The sequence below is a fragment of the Xenopus laevis genome, chromosome 2L (assembly GCF_017654675.1).
Source record: "Xenopus laevis strain J_2021 chromosome 2L, Xenopus_laevis_v10.1, whole genome shotgun sequence".
In the NCBI taxonomy this organism is placed as follows: domain Eukaryota; kingdom Metazoa; phylum Chordata; class Amphibia; order Anura; family Pipidae; genus Xenopus; species Xenopus laevis.
Window position 1 is genome coordinate 148,742,740 of NC_054373.1, and position 14,860 is coordinate 148,757,599.

Below are 14,860 nucleotides of genomic sequence, written 5' to 3' on the forward strand. Positions count from 1 at the left end.
ATTATTATTAACATGTATTTATAGAGCACCAACATATTGTGCAATGCTGTAAAGTAAATTTATACAACTAAATCACATGTATTACATGCATAGAACATATGGAGTTACATATATCACAACCAATAGCAGTACAAAAGGTGTGGAAGGCCCTGTGCAAAAGAGCTTACAATCTAAAGGGAAGGGAATAAGACACAAGGTGTGGGAGTGGGCAAGATCACAACTAAGAGAGATGTAGTACTGTATGTCGTATTGCATTTCGTAGTTAAGCAGAGTGAGGGTAGGCCTCTCTAAATAAGTGCGATTCAAGAGATTTGGAGGGTTGGAGAAAGTTGGACAGACCGTGAGAGAGAATTCCAGAGGAGGGGTGCAGCCCTTGCAAAGTCTTGAATGCGAGCATGTGAGGAGGTAATGAGAGAAGAGTTGAGTTGCAGGTCAGTAGAGGAGCGTAGGTTGGGTGAGTATATAGAAATGAGTCCAGAAATGTAGAGAGGGGCAGAGTTATTTAGGGTTTTGAATGTCATTATTCTGCAAGGTAGCGGAAGCCAGTGCAGGGATTGGCAGAGTGGCACGGCAGAGGAGGAGCGGTTGCTGAAGTGTATAAGTATCGCAGCAGTGTTCATTATGGACTGGAGAGGTGACAATCTCTGGCAGGGAAGCCCAATTAATTGAGAGTTACAGTAGTCTATACGTGATATGACGAGAGAGTGAATTCGAATTTTGGAGGCATCTTGGGTGATAAATGATTGTATTTTGTCTATGCTCCTTAGGTGGAAGTGACATGATTTAATAAGTGGATATGAGGAGTGAATGACAGGGCAGAGTCTAGGATAACCCCAAGGCACCGGGACTGGGGAGACAGAATGAAAGTGGAATTGTTAACTACGATATATACTTCCGGAATGTTAGTTGGAGGAAAGAGAACCTTTTCTGTTTTTAGAGAGGTTTAATTTAAAGGACAAGGAAAGGCAAAAAAATAAAAGAATCCTTTCTCCAATATACTTTAATTAAAAAATTTGTACCGTTTTTATAAGAAACCTGACTGAATGCAGTGAAATTCTCCCTTCATTTACTGCTGTGGATAGGAATTGTCAGATGGTCCCTAACTGCTGAGCAGGGAAACAATCATACTTATGAACAGCAGGGGGAGCCCCCGCCTTACTTACCAGCCATGCAAAACTCAAGCAGCTTTGTTTATGACGACCCCTAAGCAGCCCAGACCACACTGAGCATGTGCAGGGTCAGCGTCAGGCAAAGATGTTTAACAAAGTTACAAGATGACAGCCCCCTGTGGCCAACTTTGAAAACATAAATCATTTGTTAGGCTTGTGGTGCATTAAATTCATGCTTATGTTTAGTATACAAAATACAGCATTTCTAGCCTTATTATATTTTAGACTTTCCTTGTCCTTTAAGGTAGCATTGCGAAATCCAAGTAGAGATAGCGGACAGGCAGGAGGAGACCTGAGTTAGGAGTTCTGGGTTGAAATCAGGCGAGGAGAGGTAGATCTGAGTATCATCAGCATAGAGGTGGTATTGGAAGCCATACATGTTGATTAGTTTGCCAAGGGAGGAAGTATTGAGGGATAGTAATAAAGGGCCCAGGACAGAGCCTTGAGGAACCCCAACAGAAAGAGATAGGGGAGAAGATGCAACTTCATTGTAGGAGACACTGAAGGAACGATTAGTGAGGTAAGAAGAGAGCCAGGACAGGGCCATGTCACGAAGAGCAAGAGAATGGTGGGACTGGAGGAGGAGAGGCACAGTGTTAAATGCAGTGGGGAGATCAAGCAGTATTAGTAGTAAGGTGAGAAGAGGCCAAAAGTTTTGAGACACCCTCATTAATCACAGGGACAAAGGAGCACAGGAGAGACTGGGGAGTGTGAAGGGAGGGTGGTGGAAGTCTAGGGGGGTTGAGTATTGTAACGTCACTTCTGATAGTGTCAATTTTGTTTTTAAAGTGCTCAGCAATATCTTGAGCAGAGACCGATGGGGGGGGGGGGTGGAGAAGGGGAAAGAAGGTGGAGAAAAGTTGTACCGGTTTTTTAGAAAGAGAGTTAATGAGTGAAGTTAAGTATGTTTGTCATGGGAAAGGCTGGTGTAATAGGAGCGCAGGGCAGATTTGTAGCTCCAAAAGTCTGATTCTAAGCAGGATTTGCACCAGAGACGCTTAAGTGCACGTGATAGCTTTTGTATGAGCAGTATGCCAAGGTTGAAGTGGTTTGGGTCGAGCACGTTTAGTTTTGTGGGAGCAAGCTCATTAAGGTCTGTGGTGAGAGTACTATAGTAGACAGCGTAGCCACAGGAACAGAAAGAGTCAAAGGAAGAAGAGAGATGTGACATGTCTAAAGCTTGCAAGTCATAAGTATGTGTATGGGGAATAGCAGGAGGTGAGGATGGAGTTAGTGAGAGTTGAAATGTGAGCATATTGTTATCAGAGAGGGGAAATGGTGAGATAATAAAATTGGTGGTTGAATAGAGTCTGGTAAATATAACATCCAGAGTTTTACCATTGGAGTGAGAGGGGCAGTCTGAGCATAGAGATAAGCCTAGGGAGGATGTTCGTGAAATAAGTTTAGAGACAGAAGGGTTAACAGGTATATTAAAGTCACCTAATATGATGGATGGGGAGTTAAATGAAAGATAGTAAGGCAGCCAGCCAGCCAGCAAAGTTGTCAAAAAATTGTACGGTTGGTCCAGGAAGTCGATATATAACAGCAAGGCGACATGAAACAGGAGAAAAGAGCCTAATGCAGTGAGCCTCAAATGAGGAGAATGATAGGGAAGGAACAGCGGAGGAACTTTAAAAGTACAGCGAGGAGAGAGTAGCAAACCTACCCCACCTCCAGATCTGTTACCAGGCCTGGGAGAATGAGTAAGGTCCCCAATAGGACAGGGCAGCAGGTGACACAATGTCAGTAGGAGAAAGCCAGGTTTCAGTAAGTGCAAGAAGATATACAGTCCACATAGAATATAAATGTCACAATATAAGGCTGATTAGTAATTAATACAGATAATTACTACATGGCAGCACAGAAACCAGTGCAACTAGCATGAGAATTTAACAATCAGCCCTGTAGCATCAGCTTATATTACAGACCAACCTCATTTTCTGCTTGATAATTTGCAACGACCCCTAAGTTTAGCTTCTCAGCAGCTGCCCAGAGCCCACTGAGCATGTGAGTGTCACAGACACTTTCCAAGATGGTGACCCCCTGTGACAAGTCTGAAGTCCTGGATCATTGCTGCTATTGACAAGCTGAAACTTTAGGCTGGTGCAATAAGTTCAGTATATAAAACATGGCATTTTTAGCCCTATTAATTTTTAGGGTTTAGTTCTCCTTTAAGAACTGCTGGGATAGTTACTGGGAAAGCTGCCAAAAAAAAAAAAAATAACAAAGAAGCTCTGCTGATGTCTTCTTTAGCTTAGAACAAAAACATTTTCTAAAAAAATAAGTTAATTTAAATCTGTAAATACAGTAGATGCCCTTTTTGATTTCTTTTCATGTACAAACATTCCTGTTTGTACATATTAATGAAATTAACCGTTTCCTACCCTTCCTACCCTTGGTATTAATTATGCCTCGGCTAAGGGTAGGACTACATGAACGTACATTTTGGTGCGATCCGAAGTGCGGCAACAAAACTCCTGCGACTAGTCGCATGCGACAGAGATAAGGTAAGAGATAGAATTGTTGCATCGTTGATCCATCGCGACACATCTGACAGTGGTGTCGCGTCGGATCGCGTGCTGCTTCGGATCGCGTTTTGTCGCAACATGTCAGATCGCGCCAAGATCTTTGTGTAGTCTTACCCTAAATGTTACACAGATTTAACTATTGATTTGTCAAGGTAACAACTGATTTCAGCTTTCTTTGGGATCCTGTGAATGCGGATAGAGCCATTAGCTTGCTCGAAACCCAGTCATTTCATTTTATAGCTACTAGCTTATTATAAACAGAAATAATTGACGGTGCCAAAAGGAACTGAGCAAAGTGATCTTTTCCATGGCTGCCTTTTAAAACGGCCGTTCTGTCTGAAGGTACTTTGCCCGAATTGATTAAATTACTACCAGATTAATTTTTTTATTATTATTTTTCTTTAATAATGTTTGATTCTGGCAGTGTAGTTCAGAAAAAAAAAGTTTTATATATTTAAAGCATTGCTCAAAAGCCATCTTTTCTTAAAATGCATTTAGCTGCAGTGATGAATGACCTCACACTGGTATAATGGTGCACTTGAAGTAAAATCTGCAAGCCATTGGTGAGAAGCCAATAAATATGACCAGCTTTAGAGTAGTAGTCCATATAACTGTTCGCAACAGCCTTGGTTTTTCTCCAGGGTCTTTTGCACATACCCCTTGCTTCAAAAAGCCACTCACTGTCAGCTTACAAGGAATAAGATTTGTATGAGATGGGCGTTTGCCCTACCTTCTGGTTGAATAACTGTTGAAATTAAAAAATACAAGTTACTGAGTTTGCATCCCAAGGCTAAGCATTAATAAGCTGTAATGGAACTAGCCAATAGTGCTTGAAGGATATGAATTGAGTAGGGAACAGGAGCAAGACTGGAGCAGGAGTGAGAACAATGAATGAGAACCAGGAATGAGAACTAGAACGGGAACAAGGAATAGAGCTAGGGACATACCACAATGTGGAATTACACAGAGGCTCAGGCACAGAAAGTGAGGAGGACTGAGCTTATATAGGGCAAAGTCAGCCCTGATTGGCTGACCCTTTCCAACCAGTAAGGTTGCTGGGAGCAGATAGGAGCTAGCTGCTCACCTGGCCCAGAGGATAGGGTACAGAGCCAAAGACCCAGAGGTTCCTTGCTCGAAATTCAGCAAAAGCATACAGGGGCCCAGTGGGGAATGCAGTGATAAGTAGTTTTCTATAATAGCTTCTAGTTGATACCAACTTCTATTTACACCACTGACTATTATAATGTCCTTGGGTACTGCTTCGAGTCTATCCTTTACTTTCTTTTCTCACAGCATTCTGACCCTTACTGTTCCAAACTTCTGTGTTCCTAATTAGGCCATTCAGATATGGCTTTTAACAGTACTAATTCTCTTCCACTGCTCATATTGTAGACCCTGGTTTGCTTGGCCTTTATTAGCATTTAGCTTTAGTAAACCACCTGCCCCAATCCACTCTGGCATGTGTTGTCTACTGCAGAGCACAATAAGGTAAAAATATGTGTCTTGTTGCATTTAATAAGTAAATGTATAGGCTTCAATGTACATGCAAATTCAATTTAAGAGCAAATCTACAGACCCTATCGCGTACATAACCCAGGGACTGCCTATATTGGTTTAGAATCATTATTGACTTTGTTTTCATTTTAATTATAATGTTTAAAAAGTCCATTAATATTTAATTAAGGATAATTATAGGGACACTACCTAAACACTTTTGGATCCCAGCCTTGGTTTATTAGTACTTACTGAGAAGGGGGACACCTTTGTTGACCATTCTTAATCTTATATTGATAGTCAAACAAATGAGCCATGTTGGATATGGAAAGAATATGTGTCATAGGCTACAAGCCAGAAAAAAAGCCAATAAAACATAACCAGGGATAATCATTGACAAAAGCACATTTAGTAGGTTATGAAACCACATGCCAGTTTTACCCACATACCATTACAGGATATACACACCAAGAAAAGGAACCTTTCTTAAAATATTATCCGTGTCAACACAGCTCCTGTAAGTAAGTTTACCTTGTACTTCATGGTAACTGGTATTGTTGCTTGCATAAGTGTTTTTTGTACCCCTTTTCTGACTCTGTCTTTCCTAACCCTTAGCTTCAACAAAGTCAGCTCATTATTGTTCCAGGAGAGTTTTGACTCTCAGCATTGATGGGTGAGGATGTACTTGGAATTTGTAGTTTGCAGCAGCTGAAGTGCAATTGTTGCGGTTTACAGTATGCATACTTGGATGTCAATAGCTTACAAGGTGTAACATGAATAAGGCAAACATACTGTAGCTGTTACAGTGTTTATTTTATGCAGCAAATCATGCCATATACTGCAAGTAGCTGTGTTCAATTCCTAGTTGTGGCTTTTCAGTGGAATGGACAGGATGCGTGGCAGTGCTAGTTTTGGCATCACATTATACCCTGTGAAAGTAGGAGATTTTGATCAAATTTTATCTGATCTTGCCACACAACACCACGCAACAGCACAAGATTTGTAGGATGCATGAAATCTGATCCACCTATAGCATGGATGTAAAGTCAGACCACATAAAGGGCCATATTCGAGATTTCCATTCAGAAAAACTTATCGCACAGTTTATCACGTGAAAACTTTATTGAAGTCTATGGGAAAAATCTGGCACTGAATTTGGAGAAAAGTTTTTTCTCCTCGAATAGAATCTTGTCCGAGACTTTTCACGTGATAAACCGTGAGATAACTTTTTCTCACTGAATTGAATCTGGACCAAAGTCAGATGATGTCGTTTTTCATGTACTTACATCTGACAATTAATGTATTTCAATGGAAAAAAAGTTGGCCAGACACCATCAGATTTTATCTTGTCAGATGAAGATGCATTATGATGCGTTCCTGTTCGACAGTCTTGTTGGATGGAGAATGTTCCATGTTGTTTACACATAAAATGTATGTATCAGCCCCATTACATTATGACCCATGTAACTATATTGGACTTGTTAAATGCACTCTTTCGATCCAACACCATCCTACAAAATCTCCTGTTGAGTTTAGCCCTTACTCATTAGATCTGCCCCTTGGAGAACACTTGATACTGTTGCATATGTGCAGTATAGCTGCCCCCTGTACAGTTTTAATCTAGGACAGAGACTTTACCATCTGGCCACTGTTATAGCAGTCTGGACTGTAAATTGTGTGCAAGTGCGAGGAAGCATTTTCCCCAGACTCCATAAATCACAGAGGCCCTTTCTGTCAACAAGGGTTGAGCCCTAAATGTTCTATGCTGCTATCTGTTGTCACCGCAACTCAAATATTTCAATCTTACCAATGACTCCTACTAATTAAATAACCAGAATGAACATCAAAACTTGTGGAAAAATAAGGGACCAGAGGTCACAGCTTCATTAAACATTTAGCATATTAAGTCCCCTCCACAAAATGCAGTCCAGTTGACATCAGGGGGCAGATTCACTAAGGGTCGAATTTCGAAGTTAAAAATACTTCGAAATTCGACCCTCGAATTGAAATCCTTCGACTTCGAATATCGAAGTCGAAGGATTTAGCGCTAATCCTGCGATCGATCGATCGATGGATTTTTCGTTCGATCGAACGATTAAATCCTTCGAATCGAACGATTCGAACGATTTTAATCCAACGATCGAAGGAAAATCCTTCGATCAAAAAAAGGTTAGCAAACCTATGGGGACCTTCCCCATAGGCTAACATTGACTTCGGTAGGTTTTATCTGCCGAAGTAGGGGGTCGAAGTTTTTTTTTAAAGGGAAAGTACTTAGACTATCGAATGGTCGAATAGTCGAACGATTTTTACTTCGATTCGTTCGATTTCGTTCGAATTCGAACGAATTTAACCAATTCGATGGTCGAAGTACCCAAAAAATACTTCGAAATTCTAATTTTTTTCATTCGAATCCTTCACTCGAAGTTAGTGAATCTGCCCCCAAATGTAATTTTTTAAGAGCATCCACCAAGGAGGAGCCCTTTTCCCTTTGCCTGCTCTCCCTGATTTCTCTCTTCTCAGCGTGCCCCATGGTGGTCCATACCACACGTTTTCACATAAGCCTGACCGTACGATCATAGCCTGCTAGCCTAGGCATAGCCCCTACCCTCTGAAGCTTTCTTTGTCCTGAGCATCCCCCCAAGAATCTTTTTTGTAGGCTGAAAAGCAGTACAGGGGGTAAAGTGTAACCTACCATTTTTATGGTTTTATTGGCTATTGGACTATTTGGATTTTTCACTAAACTGGACTATAAGCACCACAGTTACACTGATTACATTATATGATATGAGGCCAGGCTAACAAATCCCCACTGCAGTGACCTCGATGAGTTAACGTTTTTAGTAACCTATCACACCAAGGGGGTGGAGTATATATGGATTTTCCCCTGTTTGTAATGTGCACTGATTAACACTTGAAAAAGAGCCACTTTAGCGCGAAACATGTTGTGAATAAAAAAAAACGGTTTTATGTTCCTGTTTGTCCACAACTTTAAAGACTTGGAATGACCCCAGAGCCCTTTGCCCTGCTCTCCCTGGTTGCTCTCTTCTCAGCACACCCTATGGTGGTCCGTATCACTGGTTTCCTCACAAACCTGAACTTACAATCACAGCCTGCGATCCTGGGTGCTTTCTATGTCTTGCCACATTCTGCTGTTTCAAGTTCTGATGTACATTTAGCCACTCCTGCTCATGATCTCTGTCCTCTTGAAGAACGGTACCTGAACAGCTTAAAGGAGAAGGAAAGGTTAAAACTAAGTAAGCCTTATCAGAAAGCTCCACCTAAATATACCAATAAACCCTCAAAGTAGTGCTGCTCTAAATCCTCTGTCAAAAGAAACACAGCATTTCTTTTCTTCTATTGTGTACTCATGGGCTTCTGTATCAGACTTCCTGCCTTCAGTTTAAACCTCTTTGCCCCAAGCGTGAGCATGCTCAGTTTGCTCCTCTTCCCATCCCCCTCCCTTCTCTGCTGTAATCTGAGCCCAGAGCTATAAGTGAGCAGGGAGAGACTCAGGCAGGAAGTGATGTCACACCAAGCTAATACTGCAGCTTCTATCCTAAACAAACAGAGAGCTTCTAGAGCTTTTTACTCAGGTATGGTAAAACATTCTACAGAATAAATATAGCATTCAAGCTTGCACTATTGCAGCTGATCTATTGGTAATAAAATGCCTCCGTAGCATTCCTTCTCCTTTAAGGGGTTGGGAAAAAAACACAAGGGTGGGAAAAAAACACAAAAGCAAAAAGGTTATCTGGCCCCTCTCTTCCCAACCTCACCTTTTTAAGATTTAATCTCTTCCAATCTCATACCTGCCTTGAGCCAAGGGGAGGGGTTAAAAACAACCAACTAGAGAGACCCCACCCCTTTCCGCTGGCAGTTTGCAACACTTAGCCACAAGAACAATAGGTCTCATGAGCCTCCATTTAAAGAATTGCAGCATTCTTATGAATGGAGCTCCTCTAATGCTGGGGTCCCAGGACAAATGCTGTCTTTGCCTAAAGGACATCCATTCAACGGCTATAAGGTTCTTCCAGACATGTCCTCTTGCTTGCTAGAGTGAACATCCGTGATTTATCTATTCCAAGCTGGGGCCCTGTGAAATTTCTGCATTGCATGACTTTGCCTCCTCTCTGCTGCTGGACCTGATTTAAAAGAGCATTTGCACTGGAACCCTGGTGGGTGGGGATTGAAAGAGGAGGGAGGAAAGTAAATAAAATTAGGCCATCTACTGCATGAAACATACTTTCATTATATACAGTATATTAGAGCCACAACCTGAAACACTCAAACTTTTGCCGAGCTTTAATGTGCAGAACCCTTCCAATAGCTGAAGGCTGGGGACTCCATCAATGGCTGCATTGGTATTCTGAAATAGAGTATGATTTTTTCTAATGATCTAATTTCAAAAAAGCAACCCTGTGACTTTGCATTGTGCTTCCTTTATATTCCAAAAACTGAATGAATAACCAGGAAATTCTAGTGGGGTAAAATATTTTAAACATGGCAGGAATGTACATTGTGTGGTTAGAGAAGGGGAGGGGGGGGTAACAGAATATCTAAAGACAAGACTGCACTCACCGCACATTCATTTTATTGCACACAATACAATTGTCACCCCAATCAAAACCTATCTATCAAACATTGTGGAAAGCAGCCAGTTCCAGTTATAATGCAGAGCACACTACTTATTGCTTAAAGTAGGCAAAATCAAGTGAGAACTCGGGTTACCATATTTGAATCTGGCTCATCCAATTATTAGTATATTTGGGCCTATACTCTGACCAATATCCTGCTGACTTGTTCAACCTAATACTGAGAATTAATGTAGCTGTGTGTTCATTATGCGCCTCTTCTGCAAGTGAACTGTTATTTGATGTAATAGCGGTCTTGTTTAAGATGTGTCATAGTGTTCGCATTATTGCTTTACAGCTTACCGTATATACTCGAGTATAAGCCGAGTTTTTCAGCCCCCAAAATATGCTGAAAAACTCTACCTCGGCTTATACTCGGGTCAAGCACAAAAATACTCGCCTGCGTCCAAGAATAGTCGCCGGTGTCTAAGAATATTCTCCAAGAATAGTCTCCAGGAATATTCGACAGCATCCAAGAATGGTCGCCGGCATCCAAAAACGAGACGCCGGCACCTCCAATGGGAGCAGAAACCCTCAATTTTTTGTTTGAAACTTACCAGAAGCTGCTGCATTTCTCACCCTAGGCTTATACTCGAGTCAATAAGCTTTCCCAGTTTCCCAGGTAAAATTAGGTACCTCGGCTTATACTCGGGACGGCTTATACTCGAGTATATACGGTAAGCCTTTTAACAAACACAGGAGCTAATTGGATTTTAAACCAAACAATGATTTTCTGTGTTTATATGCTTTAAGTATTTTAAGTTGCAGTTTCTTTAACACATTTCCCAGATGGGTTCTACTGTAGGTATACATCAGCTGGGTGCCAGAGAGATAAGACTTTTAACTATGTAACCACACAGAAAATAACTGGAGTGACATGTGGTTTCTGTGATGTTTTTAAGTAAGCCGTTCTTGTAGTATTATTGCAAGTGGACGTGATACACAAATTGTAGTCAGTAGGCAATACCAGACATTCATAAGAATGACCCGTATATCTGGATCTACTGGTTGGATTTATTGCATTTGCATAACTGACGTGCCTGGCCTGTGACCCTCCAGATATTATTGTTCCAACAAACAGCAGACCAGGATGTAGGGGAGAGATGTGTATCACTAAATGAAGCCTTTAAATGCCAGATGATTTCAAATATTTGCATACTTTTTTTTTTTAGAAGCAGTATACTTTCAGGTTTTTAGATACACTGTATCTGTAGATCAAAATGCAGAAGCTTTGATCTCCCTTTTTTTCTAAAACACAAGTACTGGCACAAAGGCAGGGGTAACATGTTCAAACCAAATCAAATATGAAAGCTCAGCTTCTCCTGAATAGAATGATAGCCCTGATGTACATAAAGCCACAGCCACCAAACTATATCACAAACTACCGATGAGACCCAGAGACAAGTCTAAAAGATGCCCAATAAATGCACTTGTCCAATAAATCTGATTTGTTAGCACAATATAATTAAAAAAGTCAATTAATTGTAATATCAATTATATTAATATCAATTAAAGCCTAATAAAGTCATGATTGGTCAACTAAGTAAAGCGCATTAGAGGTCAATAATGCCTATAATAGCTTCACCAACATTAGCTGCAGTGTAACTACTAAATAGTGCTCATTAAATAGCTGCACACTCAATTATCTGCTTACAATTGTATCTTCATGTCTGATGTGGCAGATTATGTAGTAACATCATCATTTCTGGGCCTGGATTAGCTGGTATTTGCAAAGGAGCCTTTGGTGGGTGGAGATTGAAAGAGGAGGAAAAAAAGTAGATAAAAGTAGCTTATTTCCTGCATGACAGTTACTGGCATTATATATACGTATATGCAGTATTTATCAGAGCCACAACCAGAAACACTCCAGCTATTGCTGAGCTTTAACATCTAGAACCCTTACAGAACCTTTAGCCTCCAAAAAGGGGGCCAGGTCCCTACTCTCAACCTCCACCACTGGCTACAATTATATTCTGATATTTTCATTCTTCATGTTATGTCCACATGTCAAAAGCAAACCCTGTGAAGGCAGAGTATCCTCCTGGAGATTGCACAGTGCTTCCCTGCAATTCGAACAGCCGAAGGAATAACCAGGTAACTCTACTTGGCCAAAAACATCTTTAATTGGCAGGAATTCATTTTTTTTGTGTGATTACTCACTGAACTTTATCACACATAATGATTTTGTCACTCAATGAAGCCCAGCCATCAAACATTCAAGAAAGCCGCTACTTCATCATCATCATCATCATCATCATTTATTTATATATCCCTGTCAAGATACGCATTGCTTTATTCCAATTATAATGCAGGGCACCACACTAATTATTGGCAATATCAGGAGGGAACTAAGGTTCCCAGATTTAAATGTGGCTGATTATTAATATACTCTTGGAGAGTTGAGCATTTTGGAACTATACTCAGATCAATAGGCTGCTGACTTGTTTAACCTCATACTGACTAAAGCTGTAGCTGTGTGATCATTATGTGTCCCTTCTGGCTCTGTTCCTAGTGCAAGTGAATGAGGTGAGTTTTGCTCTGCTATTTTCAGGGAAATACAGTTGTTTAAAATACTAACCATTTGTATGTAATGAGGCCTTCTGGAAATTCTCTGAATCTCAGCATTCTAAAATTCCGATCAGATTCAGCAGAATCCTAAGGGTGTGGCCAAACTGGATCCAATATTCAATTTTTTTTTTTTTTGTAAAGATGAATATTTTTCTGTTTGGATGGGGGTATTTTGTTCAAAATTGAAAATGTGAATTTAGGGATTCAGTTCAGTATGCTACTGAGGGTTTGAATGATAGGGTTAAAGACGGTACCAGATCATCCAGTGAAAGGACTGCACTCACTGCACATTCATTGTATCGAACACAAGTTTGTCACCACAATCTTCGGAGGGGAAGCCTAACTATCAAACATTGTAGAAACCAGCCACTTCCACTTATAATGCAGAGCAACACACTACTTATTTCTCAAAGGATCAGGAGGCAATATCAGGAGATAACTAAGATAACCAGATTTAAATCTGTCTCATCCAATTATTAACATATTTGGGCCTATATTCCGACCAATAGGCTGCTGACAGGTGCAACCTAATACTGACAAATACTGTAGCTGGGTGCTCGCCAGGCACGAATTTGCAGCAAATTCCTGCGTTTCGCCGCCGGCAAATAAATTCGCAAATCTCTCGCGAAAATTCGCTGGTGAAAATTTCCGATTTTCACGATTTTTTTGTGAAAACTTTTGAAATGCTCGATTTCATTCATGAAAAGGTTCGAATTGCTCGATTTTGCCTGAAAATGTCAGAGTTTCACGAATTTTTCATGAAAACGGCTGAATTTTTCATGAACTTTTAGTTTCCACGATTTTACGCAAATTTTTCATTGTTTCACGAATTTTTCAGTGAAACAGGAGAGATTCGCCCATCACTACCTGTTAAAAATACAAAATATACAACATTTTCTTAATTCAAGCACTTAAATGAATCATGAGCTAAACTGAATCTGATCCTTTAAGGTTTTTTTTTTAAAAGTTAGTTTGCATGTCTTGTGGCATCACTCATTGCATCAGGCTGTACATGTAATTTTGGTCTTGTGTACACATTTCTGCTTTAAAGCTTAAGCCTTTTCACAAACACAGGAGCTTATTGGATTTTAAACCAAAAAACGATTTTGTGTGCTTGTTTCCTTTAAAAGGGTAGTTCACCTTTAAGTTAGTGTGTTCTAGTCTAAGCAGCTTTTCAAATGGTCTTCATTATTTATTTTTCATAGATTTTTTTAATTATTTGCCGCCTTCTGATTCTTTCCAGCTTTCAAATAGGGTCACTGACTCCATCTAAAAGGCGACCATCTAAGGTGACAGATTTATTGCTACTTTTAATTACTCATCTTTCTATTTAGGCTTCTCCTATTCATATCCCAGTCTCTTATTCAAATCAGTGCGTGGTTGCTAGGGTAATTTGGACCCTAGCAATCAGCTTGCTAAAATTGCAGACTGCTGCTGAATAAAAAACGAAATAACTCTAAAAACCACAAAAAAAATAAAAAATGAAATCTAGTTGCCAATTGCTCTCTACATAATACTAAAAGTTCATTTAAAGGTGAACGACCCCTTTAAGTATTTTAAGTTGGTTTAAAACATTTCCCAGATGGGTTCTACTATATGTATAATTCAGCTGGTTGCCAGTAGAGATGTCGCGAACTGTTCGCCGGCGAACTTGTTCGCGCGAACATCGGGTGTTCGCGCTCGCCGGAAGTTCGCGAACGTCGCGCGACGTTCGCCATTTTGGGTTCGCCATTGTTGGCGCTTTTTTTTGCCCTCTCACCCCAGACCAGCAGGTACATGGCAGCCAATCAGGAAGCTCTCCCCTGGACCACTCCCCTTCCCTATAAAAACCAAAGCCCTGCAGCGTTTTTTCACTCTGCCTGTGTGTGCTGAAGAGATAGTGTAGGGAGAGAGCTGCTGCCTGTTAGTGATTTCAGGGACAGTTGAAAGTTTGCTGGCTAGTAATCGTTTTGATACTGCTCTGTTATTGTAGGGACAGAAGTCTGCAGGGGTTTGAGGGACATTTAAGCTTAGGTAGCTTTGCTGGCTAGTAATCTACCTTCTACTGCAGTGCTCTGTATGTAGCTGCAGTGGGCAGCTGTCCTGCTTCAGATCTCATCTGCTGACTGCTGCAATAACAGTAGTCCTTGTAAGGACTGCTTTTATTTATTTTTTTGTTGTTTTACTACTACTACTACTACTACTACTACTACTACTACTACTACTATAAGAGCCCAGTGCTATTAGTCTAGCAGTGTTGGGGAGTGGGACTGGTGTCCCTGAAATCACTAACAGCTCTCCCCCTACACTATCTCTTCCAAGCACACACAGGCAGATTTTTCAGATACATTTTTGCCCTTGATCCCCCTCTGGCATGCCACTGTCCAGGTCGTTGCACCCTTTAAACAACTTTAAAATCATTTTTCTGGCCAGAAATGTCTTTTCTAGATGTTAAAGTTCGCCTTCCCATTGAAGTCTATGGGGTTCGCGA

The 14,860-nt window shown here is 40.7% G+C and overlaps 1 protein-coding gene across 3 annotated transcripts in view; it reads left to right on the forward strand.

Moving 5' to 3' along the window:
* The first annotated feature begins 5,621 nt into the window (after positions 1-5,621).
* The window catches only part of XB5871033.L (provisional ortholog of core 1 synthase, glycoprotein-N-acetylgalactosamine 3-beta-galactosyltransferase 1 L homeolog), a 34,188-nt gene continuing 24,949 nt past the window's right edge, over positions 5,622-14,860 (forward strand). Inside the window, exon 1 of one of the 3 annotated variants that reach the window (XM_041580993.1) lies at positions 5,622-5,708. The gene's annotated coding sequence lies outside the window, so the exon portion shown is untranslated. The other 2 variants (XM_018245067.2, XM_018245068.2) reach the window with 2 other exon arrangements.